Raw genomic sequence first — 25,284 nt, 5'->3', positions numbered from 1 at the left:
AAAGGAGCAGGAAGTTACACTAGACAAAAAAGCAGGTTGTTTATGGTAAGGTCACTTTCCTTTAGGGGATGGCAGGGGTCTAACAGGTAGATGCCCTAACTAGTAGTCATCGGCTGTCTCCCGATTGGCTGGTTTGAGATTCCATTTCTGGCAGAGCCAAAACCTTAATTAAGTCTTCGTTTGATGCGGGGCTTAGCATAAGCAATCCCATTATTGGGCCGGTTGTCTTACTTTTTAACAATACAAAAGCACCATTTGCAAAATAAACTCATCTGGGGGCTTCTAAAGGGAATTTCCATTCAATAAAAGGAGACATTAGTTATTTAAAACCACTTGCGTTGGGGCTTCCCTGGTGGCGCAGTGGTTGAGAACCTGCCTGCCAATGCAGGGAACACGGGTTCGGGCCCTGGTCTGGGAAGATCCCACATGCCGCAGAGCAACAAGGCCTGTGCGCCACAACTACTGAGCCTGCGCGTCTTGGAGCCTGTGCTCCGCGTAACAAGAGAGGCCGCGACAGTGAGAGGCCCGCGCACCGCGATGAAGAGTGGCCCCCGCTTACCACAACTGGAGAAAGCCCTCGCACAGAAACGAAGACCCAACACAGCCATAAATAAATAAATAAAAAAATAAAAAAAAAAAAAACCACGTGCGCAAAAGGTTAAAAGGTTTTTCAGAAGATAGAATTTCTGAATTTTTCCTTCTTTTTCTCCTTCTTTTCTCTTTCTCCTTATCCTTCTCATCATCCTCTTTTTACTTCTTTTTCTTCTCTGTCCCTTCCTCCTTCTCCTCCCCCTTTTCTCCTTCTTCAATCCAACTCAGAATGTGTGGCATTTATGGTCAGAAGTCTTCAGGGAGCAAGATGTGTAGGAGACAGGTAGCTTGGGAAGGTTAAAGGTTACTATAACAGTGCAGCAATTAACAGTTGGAAAAGTGTGTAGAGGTTGCTAAGACAAGGTAACCCAGAGTTATTGTGGATGAGGAGGCAGAAGGAATGGGATGTATAATATTTTTTATTATTCTGAATGTGAGGTCATGACCTCATCAGTATTTCTCCACAGTCCAGGATAATGATTTTGCTTATGAAATAGTAAATGAGAAGGGTGGGCAGAAACATTTGCTCTACATGTTGTCAGGACTTGACCTGTCTGAATTCGGCCTTTGGACTTCAGCCAAGAAGAAAGGGTTGGGTGAGGCACTGGCAAGGGACAGCAAGGAAAGTGCTATCTTCCAGTTTCCTCTTTCAGACGACCTTCCTTTCTTTTAACTAACCTACCTCAACCCTTGTGTACTCACTTCTCTGCTTGGATTTCTGTACTTTTGAAGGTATCAATTCTACCTGTAAAGTCTCATCAATCAGAAGGTTTCCTTTTTCTTTCTGACTCTGTGTTTTACAAGGAACTTTTAACAGAGTCCGACAAAACCATAGTGCTTCTGAAAGCCAGCTCTGTTTAAATTGTACCCAGGTAATTATAATTTCTTTAACTGTGGCCATTCCTCTGGTAATATGTATTCACACTAAAAAAAGATATTTTGAAATTCTTTAGCAGCATATTAAAATGCAAATCGGTCTTCCTATTAAAGATTTCTGGAAGTTCTCTGACAACACATTTAAATGCAAATTGCCAAAGTGTAGATGCTAAAATTAAAATTGGGAAACATAATACACCTCCATGGAGGGGCTGATACTCTTAACAGCAAAAAGGAAAGCGGAGCTCCGGGCCCCCTGCATTGTAATCACACAGCTGGTCAGTGACAGGTTTGGACAACTGCAGAGAGTAACAGTCCCACCCCCCAGTCACTCCTCCTCCATCTGCATGTAATTCTGCAAAATGGATCTGAGCAGAGTGGACTCAGTGCAATCTGATAACCAGTGCAGATTCTCTGTCTTCCTTCCTCACATGTCATGTTGCCTGGACAGACAGGGGAAGGCAAAGCTTCTGACCCACTGGTATTATTTACTTAGTGACTCTGCCTTGCCCTATTTACAGCCCTTCCGAGATTTCTCCCCTGTCTCCTGCTCTCTCTAGAACTGGATGGTTACAGAAGGCATATTCCCATGGCAACGATACAAGCCAGTGCTTTCCCAATTCTGCTTTTGTGACACCGCAGGGTATTCCTAATTATCCCAAAGGGTATCATGGTATTCTCAAACAAAATCAGTTTTCATTCACTCTAAATTTAAAAATAAATGTGTCATTTTGTGCTTTGGGGCCATTAGGTGGTAAAGGATGTACGCTGCGAGTCAGGTGGGTGGTGGGAGTGAAATTAAACAATGATCTGCTCAGAAGACTTGAAAATGTAATGTTGGAGATCATTTCAGGACTGTGTGGTTGAACGATGTAGCATGGACTCCTAATTCCTAAAATGCGGCTCCCAGATTAAAATAGCCTGGGTCGTGAGCAAAGCCTTTCTTGCAAGGCTGAGCATTCTATCCTCTGACATTGTTTCGCTGTGTCCTTAGGATCTTTCTAAAGTGGCCTTGGGAAAATTTCCTGATGAACTAGCTCTCTTTGGTAGTGTTCATTGCATCCTTTGTTTGAAAGTAATTTTTAATTATACAAAAAAATACGTGAATACATTTTTTCTTAAAAGCTCCTTTGTTTTAAAACCAGTACCAGCCTCTTCTCCCGAGAGTCAACTTTGTTATGAATTTGGTGTGTACTCTTCAAAATAATTCTAATATATATCTATAGATGATGTACAGAACTGTTGTGTGTGTCTTTTTGAAAAAGGAAATGACATTGTTCTACAATATTATTTCTGTCTCTCAATATTTCTTAGGGAATTATCAATTTTGATGTATGTATCTTTAATTCATTTATTTGCTTTTAGAATTATATGATTATATCACAGATTATTTAGCCAATCTCTTAATGGTAGACATTTAGATTACTTATAATTTTCCACTATTATAAATAATGCTGCAGGGAATATTTTTGCATGTGGTTTATTTAGGATAGGTACTTAGAAATGGAATTACTATGATCCTCATTTTTCAAGGAATTTGCCCCTTTCTCTTAGCCCTCTGTATCTGGCAGAGACCTGGAAATGTTCCTTTTTGATTAATAGGTTCTGGTTTCCTGGAAGGAGAGGTCTTCTTTCCTATTGATATTCTGTTCCATAATCTGTGTAATTAAAAAATAGCACTGTTGCAAGAAATTACATAATGATGACAGTCGTATCCTGTGTTTAATCCACAGTGCAAATGACAGAGTGTGAAGTCCACAGTGCAAATGACAGGGTGTGAAGCAGAGCTCTGAGTGATGGAGTTAATATCATTTATTCAGTGTTGCTATATATCCGTAGATTCTATATCCTTCCCTGAGGCTGAAAAACTCACTCTATGTTTTTCCCCTAAGGGTTTTATTTCTCTTTGGAAAGTTTGCTGTAGGGCAGAAATAATAATTTGCAATTGTATACTTCTTTGTGTTATTTGGTGGGCTTCATAATCTGGAATTATTGAATTATCTTGTGAATTCAGGCAGTGTACATAGCTCAAAGTTGATGATACTGCTGCTGATGATTGTGATGATAAGGCTCCTTTGGGCTGAGTGGAAGCCTTACTGAGAAAAAAAAAAACAAAACCTCATAAACTGCAGAATGACTTCCCTATGTAGAGTGCGTACTAAGCTTAATTAGAGAGTAGACAGGTATTTGCATCGTATAATTTCAATCACAGATGGCTAAACTTGGAAAAGAACTTAGACCAATACCTTCCTATTCCATCTAAGAAACTTGTATCTCAAAGAGATGATGTAAGTATCTGAGATCACTTAGCAAGATGATGGCAGGGCCAGCATGATAAACCAGATTTTTAAAAATTTGACTTTTCAAAATTTACGTACAGTAAAATTTACTTTTTTTCCTTTTTGGTATATTGTTCTGTGAATTTTGACAAATTCACCAACACAATCAGGATACAGAACGGTTCCATCACTCCAAAAAATTACGTGCTGCCCGTTTGTAGTCCAGGCCTTCCTCCATCACTAACCTCTAGCAACTTCTGACCTCTGAATTGGTCATGCTGTTTCCACGGTATCATATAAGTGGAAGCATACAGTATTTCATCTTTTAAGCCTGTCTACTTTCATCTACATAATATGTTTAGGATTCATTCATGTAGTTGACTGCATTAGAAGTCCGTATCTTTTTATTTCTGAATATCATTCCATTGTATGACTACAGCCCTGTTTGTTTATCCATTCACCCCCTGAAGGACAAGTGGGTTGTTTCTAACTTTCGGTGATTAAAAATAATGCTGCTATAAATATTTGTTTACAAGTTTTGTGTGAACATAAGATGGTGTTTCTCTAGGGTAAATAACTAGAAGTAGATGGTTAAACAACCAGAAGTAGGAATTGCTGGGTATATGTATGTACTTAACATTATAAGAAACTGCTGAACTATTTACCAGTGTAATTATACCATTTTGCAATTCCACCAGAATAAGAGTTCCAGTTATCTACAACGTTGTCAGTACCTGTAATGGTTAGTGTTTAGATTTTAGCCATTTTAGTACGTTTGTAGTGGTATCTCATTGTGTTTTTAATTTGCATTTACCTAATGGCTAAAGGGGTTGAGCATCGTTTCATGTGCTTATTTGTCATATATATATCTTCTTCGGGGAAATATCTGTTAAAATATTTAATCTAGTTTTTAATTGAGTTATTTGTTGCCTTTCTGTTGAGTTCTGAGGTTTATGTGTGTGTGTGTGTGAACACTATGTATGTGTATATATATATATATTATATATATATATGTATTCAGGATATTAGTACTTTGTTGGATATATGATTTGTGGCTGTTTTTTCCCAGTATGTAGTTAGTCTTTTCATTTGTTGGTTTTTTTGCAGAAGTTTTTTGCAAAAGTTTTTAATTTTGATAAAGTCAAATTTATCAATTTTTAATTTTATGGGTTGTGATTTGATGTATCTAAAAACTCTTTGCCTAACCCAAGGTTTCAAAGATCTTGTGTGTTGTCTTCTAAGTTTAATAGTTTCATATTTTCCATTTAAGTGTAGGATCCCTTTTGAGTTAAATTTTATTTAATGTATGAGGTATAAGTAGAGATTACCATTATTTTTTTTTTTGCTTATAGATGTTCCATTGTCTGGCACCATTTGTTGAAAAGGCTATTCTTTCTCCATTGACTTGCTTTTGCACTGTTGTCAAAAACCAATTTCTATTGTCTGTATCTGAAGTCTTTCTTCTATTCTGTTGATCTATTTAACTGTCCTTTCATCAATACCACACTGTCTTGTTTTGTAACTTTATAATAAGTGTTTGAAAAATTAAATGAGTCCTCCAATTTTGTTCTTATTTTTCAAAATTGTTTTGGCCACTTTAGTTCCTTTGCATTTCATTAAAATTTAGAACCACTTTGTCAATATCTCTAACAGCAACAACAAAAATCCTGCTAGAATTTTTATTGCAGTTGTGTTATATTCATAGATCAATTTGGGGGAGATTTGAGGAAAATTAAACTCTTAAAATATTGAGGTTTCCAATCAACACACATGGTATATCCCTCACTTATTTGCATTCTTCTTTACTTTCCTACATCTGTGTTTTTGAGTTTTCAGCAACAGATGTAGCACATAATATTTTGTTACATTTATCCCTAAGTATTTCATGTTTTGGAGTATTTTACAGAATTTTTGGTTTTCTTTTTCTTTCTTTTTTTTTTGAATTATCTGACAAGCTTGCCTACCTATGTGCTTGCTTTTCCTTCCTTCCTCCTTCCCTCCCCCCTTCCCTCCCTCCCTCCCTCCTTCCTTCCTTCCTTCCTTCCTTCCTTCCTTCCTTCCTCCCTCCCTCCCTCCCTCCCTCCCTCCCTTCCTTCCTTCCTTCCTTCCTTCCTTCCTTCCTTCCTTCCTTCCTTCCCTCCTTCTCTCCCTCTTTCCAAGCATGCCCAATGTATGTGCATAACAGAACCCTATAAGTATGATTATTGCAATGTCAATAGTGTTTAAATTCTAATAGTTTTCTTATGAGCATTTATGAACATCATTGTTAAAACCTTTTGATCCATTTCTGCTACCCCTCACCCCCTGCCTCTAGCAGCCACCAATCCTCTGTATCTATAAGCTTTTTGAAAAACAGAGTCCACATATAAGAGAGCTCATCTGGTATTTGTCTTTCTCTATCTGACTTAGCATAATTCCCTCAAGGTCCATCCATGTTGTCACAAATGGCACTATTTTATTCTTTTTATGGCTGAGTAGTATTCCATTGCATATAGCTACCGTATCTTCTTTATCTATTCATCCATCAATGGGTACTTAGGTTGCTTCCATATCTTGGCTATTATAAATAATTCTGCAATGAACATGGGGGTGCATATATTTTTTCAATTTAGTGTTTTTGTTTTCTTGAGATAAATACCCAGAAGTGGAATTGCTGAATCATATGGTATTTCTACTTTTAATTTTTTGAGGAACTTCCATACTTCCTTCCATAGTGGCTACACCAATTTACATTCCCACCAGCAGTGCACAAGGGTTCCTTTTTCTTCACATCCTTGCCAACATTTGTTATTTGTTGTCTTTTTGATAATAGCCATTTTGGCAGGTATGAGGTGGTATCTTACTGTGGTTTTGATTTTCATTTCCCTGATTATTACTGATGCATCTTTTCATGTACCTGTTGGCCATCTGTGTGTCTTCTTTGGAAAAATGTCTATTTGGAACTTTTGAAATATCTGTTCAAATTTTGATTTTCAATTGTTCATTGCTTACTGTAAAGAAATGTGATTTATTTTAATGTATTGACCTTGAATCCTGCAGCCATGTTGAACTCACTTATTAGGTCCAGGAGCTTTCTGTAGATGCCCTGAAATATTCTATACAAATAAGTGATGTTGCTTGTGAGTAGAGACAACTTCACTTTTTTTTCAATCTGTAGGTATTTTATTTCTTCTATTGTGCCTTATTTCAATGACTAGGACTTTTATACAGTGTTGGATAGGAATGGTGAAAGTGGATATCCTTACCTTGGTGCCCATTTTAGGGGGAAAGCATTAATTCTTTGATGATTAATTATGATGTTAACTTCATGTTTTTATAGAGATCCTTAATCCGGTTAAGGAAGATCCCTTTTATTTCTAGTTTGCTAAGAGTTTTTACTGTGAATTAATATTGAATTCCGCCAAAAAATTTTCTTTATCTATTGGCATGATTGATGTCATTTTCTTCCTTAGTCTGTTAATATGATGGATTACATTGATTTATTTTCTCATAATGAATCAGCCTTGCATTTCTGAGATAAACCCTACTTTGTCTTAGTCTGAGTTTCTTTTTATATATTGCTGGATTTGACTTCTGATATTTCGTTGAGGTCTTTTATATCTGTGTTTATGAAGGATATTGGTCTGTAGTTTTCATTTCTTATATTGTCCTTGTCTGGCTTTGTTGTCAGAGTCCTGCTGGCATCATAAAATGAGTTGAGTAGTATTCCCTTCTTTTCTGTTTTTTGGAAGAAATTGTGAGGAATTGGTATATTATTATTTTCTTACCTGCTTGGTAAAATTCACCAGAGAAACCATCTGGACCTGGAGTTTTCTTTGTTAGAAGTTTAAGATTATGAATTAAAGTTTTTAAATAGATATAGAGCTATTCAAATTATTTCTTTCTTCTCGAGTGAGTTTGGTAGTGTGTCTTTCAATTGGTCCACATCATCTAAGTTGTTGAATTTATGGCCATAAAGTCATTCTTAGAATTATAATTATTTTAATGTCTGTGGAATCTGTAGTGATATATTCTGATATTGATAGTTTGTGCCTTCCTGCTTTTTTCTTTGTCAATCTGGACAGAATTCTACCAATTTTGTTGATCTTTTCAAAAAGTTGCTTTTGGTTTTATTGATTTTTTTTCTGTTTTCTATTTTTCCTTCTTCTATTTTATTTTCGTTATTTACTTCATTCTACTTGCTTAAGTTCCACATGTTCTTTTTCTAGTGTCTTAGGCTAGAAACTTCAATTATCCATTTGAGAGTGTTCTTCATTTCTAATAGAAACATTAAATGATATAAGTTGTCTTCTAGCACCATTTTAGATTCATCCCATAATTTTTAATATGATATACATTTATTTTTATTCAATTCAAAATATTTTCTGGTAGGTTCCAGTCCTTTTCATTGATGGTTGTTCTACAGATAGTTGTGATTTTGGTGTGGTCATGAGAAGAAGTGAGCTCAGGGTCTTTCTACTCCGCCATCTTGGCCACCTGCAAAGAGAATCCAATTCAGAATATTTTCTAACTTCCTTGAGACTTACTCTTTGATGCATAGATTATTTGGAAGTGTGTTTTTAACTTTCAAATATTTGGAGATTTTTCAGATATCTTTCTGTTACTGATTTTTGGTTCGATTTTGTTATGATCAGAGAATAATACCTCACATTTTTTCAGTTAAAAAAAGTTATTAAAGTTTGTTTTTATGACCCAGTATGTTGTCTATCTCATTGAATATTCCATGTGGACTTGAAAAGAACATGTATTATGCTCTTGTTACGTGAAATGCTTTATGAATGTTAATTAGGTCAAGTTGATTGATAGTGTGGTTCAGGACTTATTTATCCTTCTTTATTTTCTTTCTATTTGATGTTTGATTACTGAGAGATGAGTGTTGAAGTCTCCAAGTATAATTATGGATTTGCCTACTTGTCCTTTTAGTTGCATTCATTTTTGCTTCACATATTTTGAATATGTTATTAGGTGCAGATACATTTAGGATTTTTATATTTCTTCATGAATTAACCCTTTTTTAATCATTTTGTAATGCCCCTCGTTATCTCTGGTAAGTTTTCTTATTCGGAACTCTGCTTATCTTATCTTTATGTAGCCAGTCCTGTGACTGACTTGGTGACAGAGGAAGGAGAGGGAAGGAAGAAAGACACTTGAGATCACAGAGACCCCATTTTCCAGTTCCTCTGGTCATAGAGAAATATATCCTTTCCAATTATCCAAAAATCTGCACAGGAGTATTGTCTCATGACTGAGCCTTGCCTGGGACCAGCACAGGAGAGTAAAAAATATTAAATTAAACCAGTTTCCCCCCACATATCCATCCCACATGGGGGCGTCTTCCTGGTTTTCTGGCCATGAAGAGAGAAGAAGCAAATTTCTCTTGAAGTGTCTGCTGATTGTATCTGCTGCATAGTCTTGGGATTCAGGACTTTGTGGAGTTCAAGCTCGGAGGTATGGGAGGGAAAAACACAGGAATGTCTGTACCATGTTGGTCATGCTCCTAGTTCTATTATTTACTTTTAGTGTTATCAGATAGGGGCCTTATTCATGCTATCCAGTAATTTTAATGGTAATTAGAGAAAGTATGGAATGAGCTTACTGCATTGTAGCTGAACCATCACCTTATAAACTACATTTTACTCCACACTGGACAACTCAGAAGATTCCTCCTTGTACTTTCTCTGTCATTTTGGTCAAAAATACCTTCTTAATCAGTTCCATTATTATGCTTGAAGTTCCGTATTACATACTACTTTTAACACATGTAACTGATACAAGTGCAACAGCCAACTATTTTCAGCCAATTATGCCTTAACTCTAATCAGTTCAATAGATAATCATTAGCATAGATCATAACTAAGAGAAAACAAAAACAAAAATGGAGAACTATATTTCCTTGATGGAAATGGAAAAGAGGCTGGCTTTATGAACACCGTGTCTTTGTAGGGCATGAAAATATATGTCCCTTAACAAATGAAGGATAAATAAGAGCTTTGTTTACATGGGAGACATAAATCAGTAGGTATTAGATTTTATCAGTAAGTACTCTTTTGGTTGTGATCACAGAAATCCAACACTATTTGACTTAAACTAGGAAAGAAATGTATTTAAAAATCCAGGAGTAATATGGCTTCATAAATGGCTACATTCACTTACTCAAATTATGTAGCCAGGAATCTGTCTTCCTCATTTTCATGGCTTGCATAGCTTTTTTTTTTTTTTTTTCTGGGGCCGCTCCCTACGTGGCATGTGGTATCTTAGTTTCCCAACCAGGCATTGAACCTGTGCCCCCTGCAGTGGAAGCATGGAGTCTTAACCACTGGACCGCCAGGGAAGTCCCAGTTTCTGTTGGCCTCATTCTCGGGCAGATTCTTCCCATGATGTGGCTAGTAACTAGTAACTAGGTCACTAGTGACTTCAGACTTATAATTTTTCCACAAAGTAACTCCATCAAATAAAGCATCTTTTTCAGAATTGTAATTAGAAGTTGGAGGTTCTCATCCATTGGCCTGGGTTGGGCTTTATTCCCATCTCTGAACCATCGACTATTATTCTGGTTGTCCAGACCTAGGAAGTAGGGTTAGCCCTTGATAGAACAGGGACTACGAGTGAGGAAAGAGTAAGTCCCCCAGGAAATTTGAGGTTCTATGAACATAAGAAGAAGGCATTGATTATAAAAAGGCAAAACAAGAGCAATCCATTCTGTAGGCGATGTTAAAAGAAGGATGGAAAGCTATGAAAAGAAACATTTCCTACTTCACAGTGTGGCTTAGTAGCCTATTTTGTGTGAGAAGGAAAGCTCAAAGGCTGGTTTTCTAAATCTCTAGCAGTAGCAATTCCCTTGAATCCAGGGGAGTAAGTGAATTATGCTGAGTTTTTATAGTCCCTGATTTTAGCACTGACAGGTATAGTAAATGCAATTCTCCAGTAATATTGAATGGCATATACAAAAGACAGGCCATGTTTCTTTTTTTTTACTAATTGCTACCTGCTATATTTTGTCACTTATTAAAAAAATAAGAAACAGATTTCAAGTTAAAAACAGATTGCTTTTTAAGTTAAAAAGTGTATCAGATACACTTTTTAATGTCAACATCTTTATAGCTAAGGAAAAATATTGCTAAGGATTAAAAACAGAACATTGCTTGAAGAAAAGAATTTAGAAGAAGAAGAGGGTAGGCATTTCTAAAGTTATGAATGCTCCTCTCTCCTCTTCCATAGCTCTCACCATAAACTGGTTTGCTCAGGATTCAGGGTTGAGTGTCAGGGCCAGAATCCCTGAGGAACTGTCTGAAATATGCCATCACAGAAGCACCTCACGTAAACCACCACTGTTCAGCTGCCGCCAGAGGCGTGGAGGTGATAGATACAATTGGAGACAAAATTGCTTCCCAAAACACTGAGTCTCTCCCCTCCAGAGGGGAGTTTGTAGGATGGTGTGAAGAAGGTCTCCACAAGGAGTCGTATGTAATTGCTACTGCAGCTGTATCACAAAAGAAAAATTTCCTGAGAACCAAGAAAGATCAGAGATTTAGGCAAGTGTCTCAGCCTCTTGCAAATGGCAGGGTGACTGTTCAGCGCTTGAGAAAATCTGAGAGCCTAAAATTAGTCCTCAGCACCTTTGGGATAAGAAGAAAAAGAAAGATAAGGGAACAAATACTTTAACATTTTATTCAAAGTCTGACATGTAAAGTAGTTGGCATAGCCATCTTTAACTGGCTGAAAGCATCTCAAAGTGAAACTTGTACTTACAACTTTCTTAGTGTTCTCTCCTTCCATGTCTTCTCCTACCCTTCCCATTTTCTCTTTGGCAGCCTTCTGTTACAGTCCTTTTTTCCCCATCTCTGGCTTCTCTAGAGCCAAGGGGCCTTAATATGCTGTGTACCCTCTAAATATGTATGTTGGAACTCAGTGACTTTTTGTTTTTCTGAGCATAGCACAAATATACCATGGAGTTTTCACTGGAGCTACCCAAAACACTTTCATAGTGTATATGTTCTCATGTGCTACCAGGAACCCCACAAATATAAAACTACTGGAGTATGAAAGAAGCATTTCTATTTTAATTCAAAAATTGCATTCTACACTGCTGTCTATTTTGCAAACATAGGGCTTTGGATTCCAGTAGTAGTATTTTGTAGTTGGTATTTGGTTGATCTGACATGGCAGCAAACCTTTTATTAAAGGACCAATCCCTTTGTAAGTTTTTATCCATTTCTTCAAAACTCAGAATACCAGATAGAACAATTTTTAGATGTACCGAATTTTTATGTTTCAACCACAGGCCTAAGTGGAAAGCATGTGATTGTCGTGGCTGTCATACTAGTCTTTTTTTTTTTTCCCCCTTCAAGCCATCTGCTAATGATGATAATAAATGACTTCTTTTTCTGATAAAGGATGTAGATCATTGGCATCATCACTTGATGTTTTGGGCAGGAATGTTTTCTTTTTTGTTTTGAGTCATCGCCAATTGTCAGGCCTAATTTGATATGAAACCTGAAGGTTTGGTGATTTTTGTTTTGTTTTATTTTTAGATAGCTCTCTTTATTTCTTTATGTTTCTGGTTGCTTTGTTTGGGATCATGGTCAAATATCATGTACGTCACAAGTGTGTGAGTAAAGATATCTTCTTTCTTTCACCCCAATAAAATATTATATTTAGATTTTATTCCCAATTTAGTGAGTTTTAGGTACATACATGTCTGGATTGGCCTAGAGATTCTCTAGCAGAGACATCATTGTAATTTCCACTATCATTTTTGGGAACATTGTCCCTAAGGATGAGGGTTGGGTGTGCAGAAACAGATGTTATAACTAATGGACATCTGCATTGTGCTTTAGAGTTTGTCATTTAATTTTAACTCTGTAGTTTTACAAGGAAGAATTATGCTTCTTTTTCAATTCTTAATTTTAAGAATATCTGCAAAGTCCTTTTATATAAACTGAGTTCCGCAGAATCAAATCAATGATATCGTGGTGGTGATATCACTTAGTGGTGAGGAAAAAAAATCTACTTCCTATGATAATTGCAATAATGACAGTAGTAATAGCAGAAGTAAGAGTAATGATGATAGTATGTCGACTGTTTACTGAGCACTCGTTATGTATCAGGTATTAGTCTAAATACATTTTATGATTTACCTCACTTTATCCTTATGTATTAGTTTAAGTCCTTCCAGAAGGAAATGCCAAGGCAGGGTTGTATAGACAAGCATTTTATTAGGGAAAATGTCTGTGAGGGAAAATGGGGAGTGAGTTGGAAGAGGCTAGAAGGCCTGCTAGGCTTTTTTCTTTTTTTAATTGTATTATTATTTTTTTTATATAGCAGGTTCTTATTAGTTATCTATTTTATACATATTGGTGTATATATGTCAATCCCAATCTCCCAGTTCATTCTCCCCCCACCCCCGCCCCAGCTTTCCCCTCTTGGTGTCCATACGTTTGTTCCCTACATCTGTGTCTCTATTTCCAAGTTTTACCTCAAGTGAGAGAGAAAGGGAAGGAAGTTTAGGTGGAAGGATCTGATGAGATTGCCATCAGTTTGGGGAAAGCTAGGCAAGACTATCGGGGAGTCCTTGAGTCCAATTTAGCCATTAAGGAGTCTTGTGTCTTCCAGAAAAAGGCCTGCCTTAATACCTTTCCTGTGCTCTGTCACTGGCAGGGAGAAGCCTGTGTGAAGTTGGGCATTGGTACAAATACTGCTCTGGATTTCAGAGCACAGGGACCAGGGCCCTTGGTCGATTGATCAGTTATACTCCCTGTGGCTGGAAGTCTGTAGGTGTCTTGTCATGGCCACCACTCCTTACCTCAGCCCCATTTTACAGTTGAGAAAAACTAAGGCAACAGAGAGATTAAGTAATCAGCCCAAAGTTAACAACTCATAAGTGACAGAGCCAGGATTCCAATTTATGCAGCTTGATGTCAGATTCTATGCTTTCAATTGCTAGATCAACTCTTAAGGTTATACTTTAATAATCCTTGATACTATTAAGACAAAAGCACCATATGAAGATCTAGAGCAGTACTTCCTAAACTTTAGCCGGTATAAAATCACTCCAGGGACTTATTGAAGGTACAGATGAATAGCTCCTTACTATACAGATTCTGGCACAGGCAGCCTGGGGTGAGGCTTCAGGATTTACCCTTTTAAGGCTATCCCTAGTGATCCTTTGCAAATGATCCTTGAATCAGACTTTCATAAACATTGCTCTGGAGAAAGAATACTGGGCTTGGAGATAGAAAAGAGTGCTTTAAATTCTGATGGTGCCAATTTCTAGTTGTGAAAAGTTACTTAAATTTGTTAAACCCAGTTTACAAATTTGCAAATGGAGATAACAGCAAAAATTAACTAAATAGGGCTCACCAGCTTGCTGTGAGCTCCCGCCGGACCAGATGTGAAAACGTGGTTTGATAGTCTGGGCAGCATTGTGCACATGGTGGTTACGATGATGCCTGATTGGTTCTCAGATGGTCAGCGGACCCTGGTTATTTGTGGGTATGTCATGTGCTTTGGATTTGAACATGTTTGCTATCTGCCTTTGAATCCAGGTGAAGAAAAAAGGAATGTCTTTAAAGTAGTCAATAAATCAAATAATTAATTTCTCCTTTACTTCTCCAGTGAGTCACATCATGTCTTTAGAGAGTGTCTTTGTTATGTGGGCAGCTTGAAAATGGAATCTTTGAAAAGGCATTTCATTGATGCATTTTTCCCCCTTTATTCATGGCATCACTACTGGTTACTTTAAAAAATTAACAGTGATAGTAAATCAGAGTGCTGTAAAAGATGAAGAAAATTTTCATTTATTGCTTGTCCCTTCCTCCAGTTTCCTATGGGAACTAGAATGTGCCCGAACCTGCATCTTATTACTGCATTTCACCCTAGGATATCTAATGTTCCTACATCCCATGAGAGCAAATCTCAGGGCTCAGCTCCAATGCCTATCTGCTAAGGATTTAAGAGGACTGAGTTTTAAGGCTGTGAGGTGCCTGTCATTAATATTTTTTTACCTGTCTATGGAGATTACTTATCACTGGTCTCATGTCACCCTTCCCTTGTCTGCCTAGGAAACACTATCTGATAGGAGAGGGATACCTATTGTCCAAGACTGGACAATGCCACACACATTCCCTCTACTGATTCTATCTTGGTGCTTTTCTCCTCTGAATTATGTTCTTGAGCCAAAGATCTTAGGAAAGGAAAAATCCACTTAGCTACCTGGAGTGTCAGTCTCTTTGTCTGTAACTTGAGGGTAATAATACATGTTTCAATGAGGGTCAGATAAGATGAGGCAACCCCTTTATTAAGACCTAACTGGTTACCAGATTTTGGTGACACATTAAAATATCCTTAATACTGGGCACTATTTCCAACTGGCAAAAAATTGTAAATTGTACTTCTGTTTCTAGAAATGCATTTTATACCATAAAATTAAGAGAGCTATCAAAAATAAATGAAATGAAAAGAAAATCCAAATGGAAACTTGTAATGAACATTTATTAAGCATATAAAACCAAACAATAAAAACCTTTACCATAAATTTTCCTTTTGGGAACATTTTCTGCGTGAACTATATGGACGAAATATACTAAAATATATCCATTAAGATTATTATTATTTTTTGTACTGAAATTTTTCTTTTATAATCATAAGTGTTCTTTACTTTATCCATCTTAAACACGTTTATCATCAAGTCAGTGTGCCTGAATGCTGCTCAGTTACTGGAATAGTAAATGTCCACGGAAAAGCAGTTTCCATAATAACTTCTTTTTCAAGGATCTCTTGCTGTTTTATATCAGTAAGATCTTTCCTTCTGAGCATCCATTAATGATGTGCTTTATAGACAGATGTGAAATCTTCTCTTTTGGTTATGTACATTACCAAGACATTTGCTTCCAAAAAAGTTCTGTTTTTATTTTCTCTTGATGTCTGTTAGAAGAAGAGTAGTTTTCACCTTCAGTAATTTCAGTTAATGTCCCTAGAAGTCATCCTTGAAGTGTTCGAATTATTGCACGCAGTTTCCCTTGAACTGTGACCTCATGTCAAGCAATTGTCTATCTGTTCAGACAGAACCACAATGATTTTAAAGGGCTTTTATTAATTTCTTTAGAACCCTGTTGTTTCAAAAGTATTTTTAATGTGGATTACAAAGATATAACAATATAGGACATTAAAATAATTCAGAACATCAAGAGCTAGGGTGGTCAATGAGATTTTTTAAAGAAGAAAGATGTTAGGTCTAAAACCAGAAAGTAACAGTATATATGTTAGCAAAGTGGAGGGAAAATGGTGCTCACAGCTAAGGGAGTAGAATGAGCGAAGAAATGGAATTAAGTGTGGACTGCCTAGAAGAATCCTTTGATGGCTTCTGGGTTGACATTCTTAAGTTTACAATACCTGGCTGAAACCAAGATCTCATCTTCATCTCCCATCATTCCTTTATTTTTAAACTTTTTTGCAGGTTAAAGGAATAAAATTTTAGTTTTCAATTACAATCTAGACTATTTCTAAATTTATAATCTAGACTATGAAGAGCCTCTAAGAATTTTTTATTTTATTTATTGTGATATAATTTACATACAACATTGTGTGAGTTTGGTTGGCTAACATGTTGGTTTGATGCATTTATATATTGCACTATGATTACTACAGCTAGTGTCAGCTAACCCCTTTATCACGTCATATAATTGTCATTTCTTTTTCGTATTGAGAACAGTTAAGATCTAGCCTCTCAGCAACTTTGAAGGTTATAATACAGTATTGTTGACTGTAATCACTATGTTGTACCTTAGATTTCCAGAACTGATTGATCTACTTGTCGTAAATCGTCGTTACTTTCAAGCACACTAAACTCCTGTCATGCCAGTATCACTCACCTCCATGCCTGCACATACTCTGACCTTTTGCTCAGATCATTTGTCCTCTGTGTTATCTTCCTTGGCTCTCCTATACTAAATTCTATACTAAATTTATGGCTTCTCTCTTGTACTTCCTTAGAAATTAGCACATACTACTAATTAGATGCTCAGCATACAGTTCTGTGATTTGTTTAAAGATCTATTACACTCAGTAGGCTGTGTGACCTTTAAAGACAGGTTTTATGTATTTAATATCATGCCTTATATATGGTAAATAATTGCTTGCTGAATACTTTAATTGAAATGCATTGAGCATGACATGTTTGAAAAATAAGATACACTTTTTTAGAGAGGCAAGTTTTTTCCATTTGTAGGGGATCCAGCGAGATGTACCTAAAAATCATTAGACTAGGGACTATTACAATGAGGTAAAGCTCAGAGGGTCTGGGAACTTGATTGGGAAAAAAAATTAATCTATGTTTTTATATCTTAAATTTAATATTTAATTATGAATGACTGTCACCAAGCAGTATAATATGAGCAGCATCTCTGACTTTGGCATTGGTAGATATTATAAATATTTTTGTATCATATCAGTTATTTCAGATTCTTGAAATTGTTTAAGATCACTTCTTCAAAATTAGGGAAATTATTAGGCTGCTGCTAAATCTAGCTATTTGACCCATCAGTGAAGGAGCTCGTATGTTTCCATATAGATTTAAAGGAATATCTTAACTATTTTTAATATAATTGGTTTCCTTTATAATCTTATGTGTTTTATTTTATGAATTTAAAAACCTTCTTATGAGAAAGAGTTCGTGGGCTCTTCATCAGATTGCTGACAGGATATTTGACACAACAGTGGTTAGGAGCACTTGCATTGTAAGCTTAGTAAGGACAGGGTTTATGAGGGATGTTGGCAGTGTCTTGCAAGGCCAATTCAGGGAAGTAGTATTTTGGGATATGGTAAGGTTGTCCTTGCTGCGGTAATGAATTAGAATTGGTAGCCTGGATAATCCAGAATACTACTGAGCAGAGCTTGGTTTGATGAAATCATTCTTTTAGGAAATTGGGTCTGGTTGTTCTACATAGGATGGGTTAGAGGGTCACACTCATTTAGAAATCTGTTATAGCCCAGCTATGAGATGGGGAGGCCTGGTCAAAGGTGGCTGGCCATTAGGATTTAAGATGAAGACTTGGCCTGGATCTCAAAAGGGTGAAATAGAAGAAATAGAGAGAGATGAGCCCTTCCTGGAAGTGCTGTTTGGGGTGGAAAAGAGCAAGAGTTCGATTTTGACGATACTGTGCTTGAGCTAACATAAAAATCTTGTTAGATTTAGATGCTGGTTTGACGTTTCAGTGTGAAGCTAGGGATTTGAAAGCTACCACTGCAGAGGGAAGAGGTGAAATAAAAAGAACAAAGTAGTTCATCAATGGAAAGAGCAGAACGAGAGAAGAGGCTGAGAGTTAGGCAGCAAGATTCAGATTCAATAGAAAGTTCTCAGCTTTCCACTCCTCAGGAGTAACCAGTGATCTCTGCCCAACGTTTACCCTCTGTGGAGTCAGGATTCAAAGGGCAAGCTGGACTCCTGGGCGGCACATATTTTAGAAGAGATTATGCTGCCCAGGAAGGGCCAGTGTTCAGCAGTGACCAAGGCCCCAGGTTGGCCTCAAATTGTGAAGCTCAAGGCATAAAATTCCTTTGCCTATTTGTACAGAAGCTTGGTGACATTGAAGGCCAAGTTCCATGCACGGTGTTAACTGAACTCATTAGGAGCTTGGCTATTTCTCTTTACTGGCGTCACTTCCTACAGCTCTCACAGCATCCAAATCCTACTCTTGTTTCTGCTAAGGCTACTCTCTGATCACTTGAGTTTCTTTTTTTCTTTCATTTCATGGCCTTTTCTCCAAGGTTTTCCTCTCTCTATTAGATAGTCTGTGGCTTCTTTCCAGAGTGTCTGATTTTATAGTCTTATACTAATTCTTTCGAGCTTTTAAAAATTGTTACCATGATACAGTAACCCTCAAATCTCCACAATTAGCTGCTCCCCTAATTTGTTCCCTTTATGAACGTTTAAGGAGCCATACTGATGTCTGCTCTTTAACATTTCTCCAATGGTCCATGTTTATTGTTTCCATAATTTTTTATTGTGGCTTTTCTAGAAATTTAAATCTTTGTTTATAAAGGTCTGCTCTTATAAAAATGCACTGATGCTTTATTCTTGTCATGTCTGTGTCTGACCCCAACCATTGCTGAAATTTTATTTTGAAGTATCTTAAAATTTTGACTGAAACTTGATCCATCTATAAAGACTTTCAAAAGCATTCATATGCAGTAGGAAAGATGGTAGCCTACTCAGTAGACTGCATCTGGAATACTGATTCCCTTTAGGTCCATGCCAATCTTGATGATGAACTTACCACAAAAGCATAGTTTAATAAAACAAAATATCCATTTCATTAGTCAGTTTTTATGTAATTAAATGAGAAGCCAATTACATTTTGCATATAATGTTGAATGTTTCCTAGAAGATTGTCTAGTAATTTAACTAGAATATAAACCCTGTATCCTCTTAAATTAAAACTGCTGTGTTTTTTGAATGAATACCAATATGTCATATCTTATTTTTCTTTTGCTGACACTAAAATGAAAGTAATGACAGAATAACCTGGAACAGATTATCATGAATTTTTAAATAGTTATTGACTTATTTTCAATTGATAACCATCGAAGATAGGCTGATAACTCTGTAATTCAGTGCAACTTGCTTTTTTAAAATTAAGACTTTATTATTTTAGAGCAGTTTAAGGTCCATAGCAAAACTGAGCTGAAGTACAGAGACTTCCCATATATCCCCTGCCCTCACACGTGTATAACTTTCCTATTATCAGCATCCCCCACTGGAGTGTTACATTTGTTACAATTGATGAATCTACATCATGACCACCCAAAGTCCACACTTTATATCAGGGTTCAGTCTTTGGTGTTTTACATTCTGTGGACTGGACAAATGTATAATGAGATGTGTCCATTATTATGGTATCATACAGAGCATTTTCAGTGCCCTAAAATCCTTTGTGTTCCCCCTATTCATCCCTCCCCATAACCTCTGACAACTAGTGATCTTTTTACTATCTCCATAATTTTGCCTTTTCTAGAATGTTGTACAGTTGGGATCCTACAGTATGTAGCCTTTTCAGATTGACTTCTTACACTTAGAAATATGTATTTAATTTTCTTCCATGTTTTTTCGTGGTTTGATAGCTCATTACTTTTTAGTGCTGAATAATATTCCATTGTCTGAATGTACCACAGTTTATTTATCTTTTCACCTACTGAAGGACATCTTGGTTGTTTCTAAGTTTTGGCAGTTATGAATAAAGCTTCTCTGAACATCTGTGTGCAAGTTTTTGTGTGGACGTAAGTTTTCAACTTCTTTGGATAAATATGGAGGAGCATAATTGCTGGCTCATATGGTAAGAATATGTTTAGTTTTGTAAGAAACCACTAAACTATCTTCCAAAGTGGCTACCATTTTGCATTCCCACCAGCCATGAATGAGGGTTCCTGTTGGTCCATGTCCTTGTCAGTATGTGGTATTGTCAGTGTTCTGGATTTTAGCCATCTAATAGGTGTGTAGTGGTGTCTCATTGTGGTTTTAATTTGCATATCCCTGATAACATATGACTTGGAGCATCTTTTCATATCCTTACTTGCCATTTGTATATCTTCTTTTGTGAAGTGTCTGTTAAGGTCTTTGGACCATTTTTTAAATTGAATTGTTTGTTTTCTTATTGTTGAGTTTTACGAGTTCTTTGTATATTTTGGATAACAGTTCTTCATCAGATGTGTCTTTTACACATATTTTCTCCCAGTCTGTGGCTTGTCTTCTCATTTTGTAACATTGTCTTTTGCAGAGTAGAAGTTTTTAATTTTAATGAAGTCCAGTTTCTCAATTATTTGATAATTGGATGCAGCTTGCTTTTTAACTAAATGTCTAAGGTGTATCTTTTCTAAGATGCCTAGAGATGTTTAATGACACTCACAATCCCAGATACTTAATTCTCTGGGTATGTGTGGGCATGTTTGCACATGAACTTTATTTTTTCTTATGGGGGAGATTTTTCTTTACTTGCTATGTTATCGGATTATCTGACTCAAATTTTGCACATCTATTTACAATTCATAGAATTTCTCATAAATATGCTTGTTCCTCATCAGAGTCTTAAGGCCATTAGTAGTGGAGGAATCCTTTTATAAATACTTTCACTTCAGGGTTGGGACTTGGAGAGAACAAAGGAAACCTTTCCTAATTTATCCTATGTAGTGTCTTCAGCCCTGTGTTCTTTTTGGATTGAACAGGTAGATTTAGGTGGCAAAATAGCACAGAGTGTGAGCTTTGGAGTTGGCAGAACTGGGTTCTAATCACTGCTTCATTATTAACGGTGTACATATGCTAACTTAACCTCTCCACACCTCAGTTTCTTTATCTATACTGTTCAGTCCCTCATTCAACTACCATTTGTGGAGCATTTACTATATGGGAGGCACTATGTAAACTCTTAGGGATAGGCATGGTGCTTGACTTGATGGAGCTTACATATAAGTGGAGCATAATGGAGAATGACACCTATGATATAAATTTATGCAAATGAACTGATATTATCCAAGGAAGTGATAAACAAAGTGACAGACATATAGTAAGGGTTCAATAAATGATAGATTTAAAAATATTATTGTTATTATTGTTTGTTTATAAGTCTTCTGACCAGCCCGTGTTGTCTTGTTCCAGTGCCTAGCATGCTTCTTAGCACGTATCAGGCTCTTGTCTTAGGTAGAGTTCTTTAGAAGCAAACTCCAAGGTGATAATTTGTGCTCAAATAATTAATTAGGGAAGTTCTCCCAGGAGAAACTGGTAAAGGATTGGAGAAAGCAGAACAAGAAAGTAGGAGAAGCCAAGGAAGGGTAGGATCAGGCAAACTCCAGTAGAGGTGACCTGATGCTTCAGGGGACCCTGGAGAGCAAATCATCCCTCAGAGCATTCCCAATCTGAGATAGGAGAGGTGTCAATCATTGTACCTGCCACTCGTTGACTAAGTGAATCATGGGGGGCTATGGTGGGCAGAATAATGGTCCCCAAAGATTTTCATGCCCTAATCCCTGGAACCTGTGATTATATTACCTTCCACGGCAAAGGGAATTCTGCAGATGTGATTAGGGCTATGGACTTTCAGATAGGAAGACTGATTATCCTGGGTTATCCAGAGGGGCCCAATCTAGTCACAGGAATCCTTAAAAATCCTTTCCCAGCTAAGATCAGAGAAAGATGTATGACAGAAGAAGGGACAGAGAAAAGTGATATTATTGACTTTGAAAATGGAGGAAGAGGGGCTATGAGCCAATTAATGTGGGAGGCTTCAAGAAGCTGGAAAAGGCAAGGAAACGGATTCTCCCCAGAAGGAAACACAACCTGGCAACACCCAGTGAGAACTGTGTCCTGGCTACTAACCTACAAAACTGTAAGGTAATAAATTTGCATTGTTTTAAACCACTAAGTTTGTGGTAATTTGTTATAGCAGCCATAGGACACTAATACGGCTACAGCAACTCATAGACACTTCAATACCTCTGCTCTTATGTGCAGGGCAGCTCCAGTTGTCTATGGGAAATTCTCCAAAGAACTTTTGCAACTAAGGAATTGGAGGCAAAAGTACACCAAAGTAGAATGAACTTAGAAATGGCAAAAGGGACCCCAGGAGATCTGGAGAGCCACCAACAGTGTTTGGTACAGTGCTTGATGAGTATTTGTTACCTGAATGGATGAATGAATAAATAATTGAAGAAACAAATTTATGTAAACTACTACAGCAGAGAGATTGTGTGAGAAATGGCTTCTTGTCACAGGTAGACATGTTGGCAGTTCCCATTCAAAGAGAGTATTTGGCAATCAAAACATTCTTCTACATGTAATGCCTTCCCCTTGTTTTTAAGTTCTCCAAGGGACCAGTGGATTAGAAAAGTAAAAGTGTTCTATAGACATAATAAAAACAAGCAAACTTTAAAGCTATGTCTTTGCTGTAGAAATCCTTCAGAAAATTCAACAATTCTTTGGAGAATTTCATTGCATTCTAAGTGCCTGACTTGTAAACTGCTGTAACTAACCAGCTGGAGAATTCATCATCCTCTGGAGCATTTGGTTTGCTTGGCAGAAAAACAAAACAAATCTACCTAGAAATGGAAAAGGAACGGCCCTTGGAAGCAAATGTTTTGAGAAGTCAAGATCAAGAAAAATAAGCTAGTCGAATATTTTCCACTTTTCTGTGGTTGTCCTCCCTCCCTACTCTCTTTCCCACCTTTTGTGCCAGGGCAAGAACTCTAAATGAATTGTCTTCCTTATAGTTAAATTAGAATAAAATCTATGTATAGAATAAAATCTGTGTACGTGAGTGATTGATTCTATATCCATGTATTCAAGAGTCAGAGAAAGACAGGTGGTTGGGGACATGATTTCTGTAATTTTACGTCGTTTCAGATCACCTAAACTCAAGAGATGCTTTAAATCTGATAAGATTAAAGATGAGGTTGTGGGAATTTGCCTGGGAGATGCTGGTGGAAGTGTCAGATAAGCATTTCCTTTCATGCTAGCTCCCCCTCATATCGCTTTTAAGTGACGTTCTCTTCTTTTTCTCCTCCACTAAAACATTTTAGTAATACTTGTATTGATGCATGAGGTGTAGAACTATACCACCACAAGTGTACCCCTTTTAGATTTAAATGCTACATTAGTAAGAATGCTTTTAGCTGCAAGAAAGAGAAAAATGCAACCAAAAGAGGCTTAAACAATAAGGGGTTTATTACCTCTGTGAGGAAGTTGAGAGACCTGGGAAGTTCAGGACTGGTTTAGTGATGCAATTGAAGACCCAGATGCTTTCCATATTTCAACTGATCACATCAGATATGACTCTGGTCATGGTCCCAACTTGACTGCAGAGATTCAGATATATCCGGTTGTACCACTTATGTTTTTTTTTTTTCAACATCTTTATTGGAGTATAATTGCTTTACAATGGTGTGTTAGTTTCTGCTGTATAACAAAGTGAATCAGCTATATGTGTACATATATCCCTATATCCCCTCCCTCTTGCGTCTCCCTCCCACCCTCCCTATCCCACCCCTCTAGGGGGTCACAAAGCACCGAGCTGATCTCCTTGTGCTGTGTGACTGCTTCCCACTTGCTTTCTATTTTACATTTGGTAGTGTATACATGTCCATGCCACTCTCTCACTTCGTCCCAGCTTACCCTTCCCCCTCCCCGTGTCCTCAAGTCCATTCTCTACATCTGCGTCTTTATTCCTGTCCAGCCCCTAGGTTCTTCAGAACCTTTTTTTTTTTTTTTTTAGATTCCACATACATGTGTTAGCATAAGTATACCATGTATGTTGAAGAAGAATTTTATGTTAGTGAGTCTCCTTTAATATGGAGTAAAACCTTTTCAAGATCTCCCCATTCCACCCTAGCTTACTTTTCTTTGCATCGCATTGGCCAGGATTAGATCACTTTCCATGTCGAGAAGCAAAGAAGGCTTGGGAATTGTGTGTCTGTAAAAGCTATGTTCAGCCTCTAGAGTGGGAGGCCAGCTCTGCCAGTAAGGAGGAAAGTGAAGGGATAGTGATGACTATTGGACATACAACCCTGGGTGTAGGTACCCAGTTGTTGTGATGGTGAAATGAGATCATGTTGATAAGTGCTTAGTATGGTGCCTACAAGTGCATCCAGTCTCAAGATGCCTTCTGGGACATAATTCCTTGAACGTTTGTTTGCTACTGTGTTAGCATTTTTAATGCCCAGCTGCAATACCAGTCTAATATCCAAACAAGCATAAGAATTTTATTTGATGAGTCTCTCAAAGCAGACACAGGGCAGTTGTTTTGTATGACACTGAAAAATATCTAAAAATTCTTCTTCCCTTTTCTAATACTCTCTCATTGTCACGAATGCTCCCCATTGTACTTCGGTCTCTCCCCAGCTCTGGCCCTTCTCTTAAGTCCTTTTTCCTGACCTTCCTCTTTATTATGTAGATCAGTTTAGTCTCTCCAGTGTTCTTTTAGTTTTCCTTTTTACCCAGTATTCTGATCAGCACAATGAAGTCTCAGGAATGGAGCGGGTTAAGGCAGAATTCTCTTAAGAAGCAAGGCATAAAAGAGAATGTTATGCATACATAAAATGGAGTAATGCATTTTTCTTTCCCTTGTCACTGAGCTATTTGGTGTTGCCTAGAGATCCTAGGCAATGGATCACTAATACTTTGACAGAAACCTTCAACCTTTTTTAGTCCCTACCCCAAAGAGGACCAAGAATGGAAGCAAGACCACTTTGCCATTCATCAGGAGGATCCACCCCTGCTTTGCTGACAGCCTTGTTCTGTTAGAATAACACATTATGATCCACGTGAAAATAGTTTGGCAAAACTTCGGATAAGGAAGAGGTCCCCCAGCAATCCCAATACTGGGCATATACCCTGAGAAAACCATAGGTCAAAAAGAGTCATGTACCAAAATGTTCATTGCAGCTCTATTTACAATAGCCAGGACATGGAAGCAACCTAAATGTCCATCGACAGATGAATGGATAAAGAAGATGTGGCACATATATACAATGGAATATTACTCAGCCATAAAAAGAAATG

General features: G+C 37.2%; 1 protein-coding gene and 1 long non-coding RNA gene across 2 annotated transcripts in view; both read left to right on the top strand.

Annotated features, from left to right (window-relative positions):
* KCTD16 (potassium channel tetramerization domain containing 16) overlaps positions 1–25,284 on the top strand; it is a 287,404-nt gene that overhangs the window by 74,485 nt on the left and 187,635 nt on the right. The gene's annotated exons all lie outside the window — the stretch shown is intronic.
* The window catches only part of LOC309657222, a 40,138-nt gene continuing 15,366 nt past the window's right edge, over positions 513–25,284 (top strand). The window contains exon 1 of the long non-coding RNA XR_014261719.1: positions 513–25,083. This is a non-coding gene — a long non-coding RNA (uncharacterized lncRNA). The remainder of the gene's footprint in view (positions 25,084–25,284) is intronic.

Source organism: Balaenoptera physalus (genome assembly GCF_965194825.1).
Source record: "Balaenoptera physalus genome assembly, chromosome: 3".
NCBI classification, from domain to species: Eukaryota; Metazoa; Chordata; class Mammalia; order Artiodactyla; family Balaenopteridae; genus Balaenoptera; species Balaenoptera physalus.
This window is presented reverse-complemented; position numbering and strand designations above follow the sequence as displayed.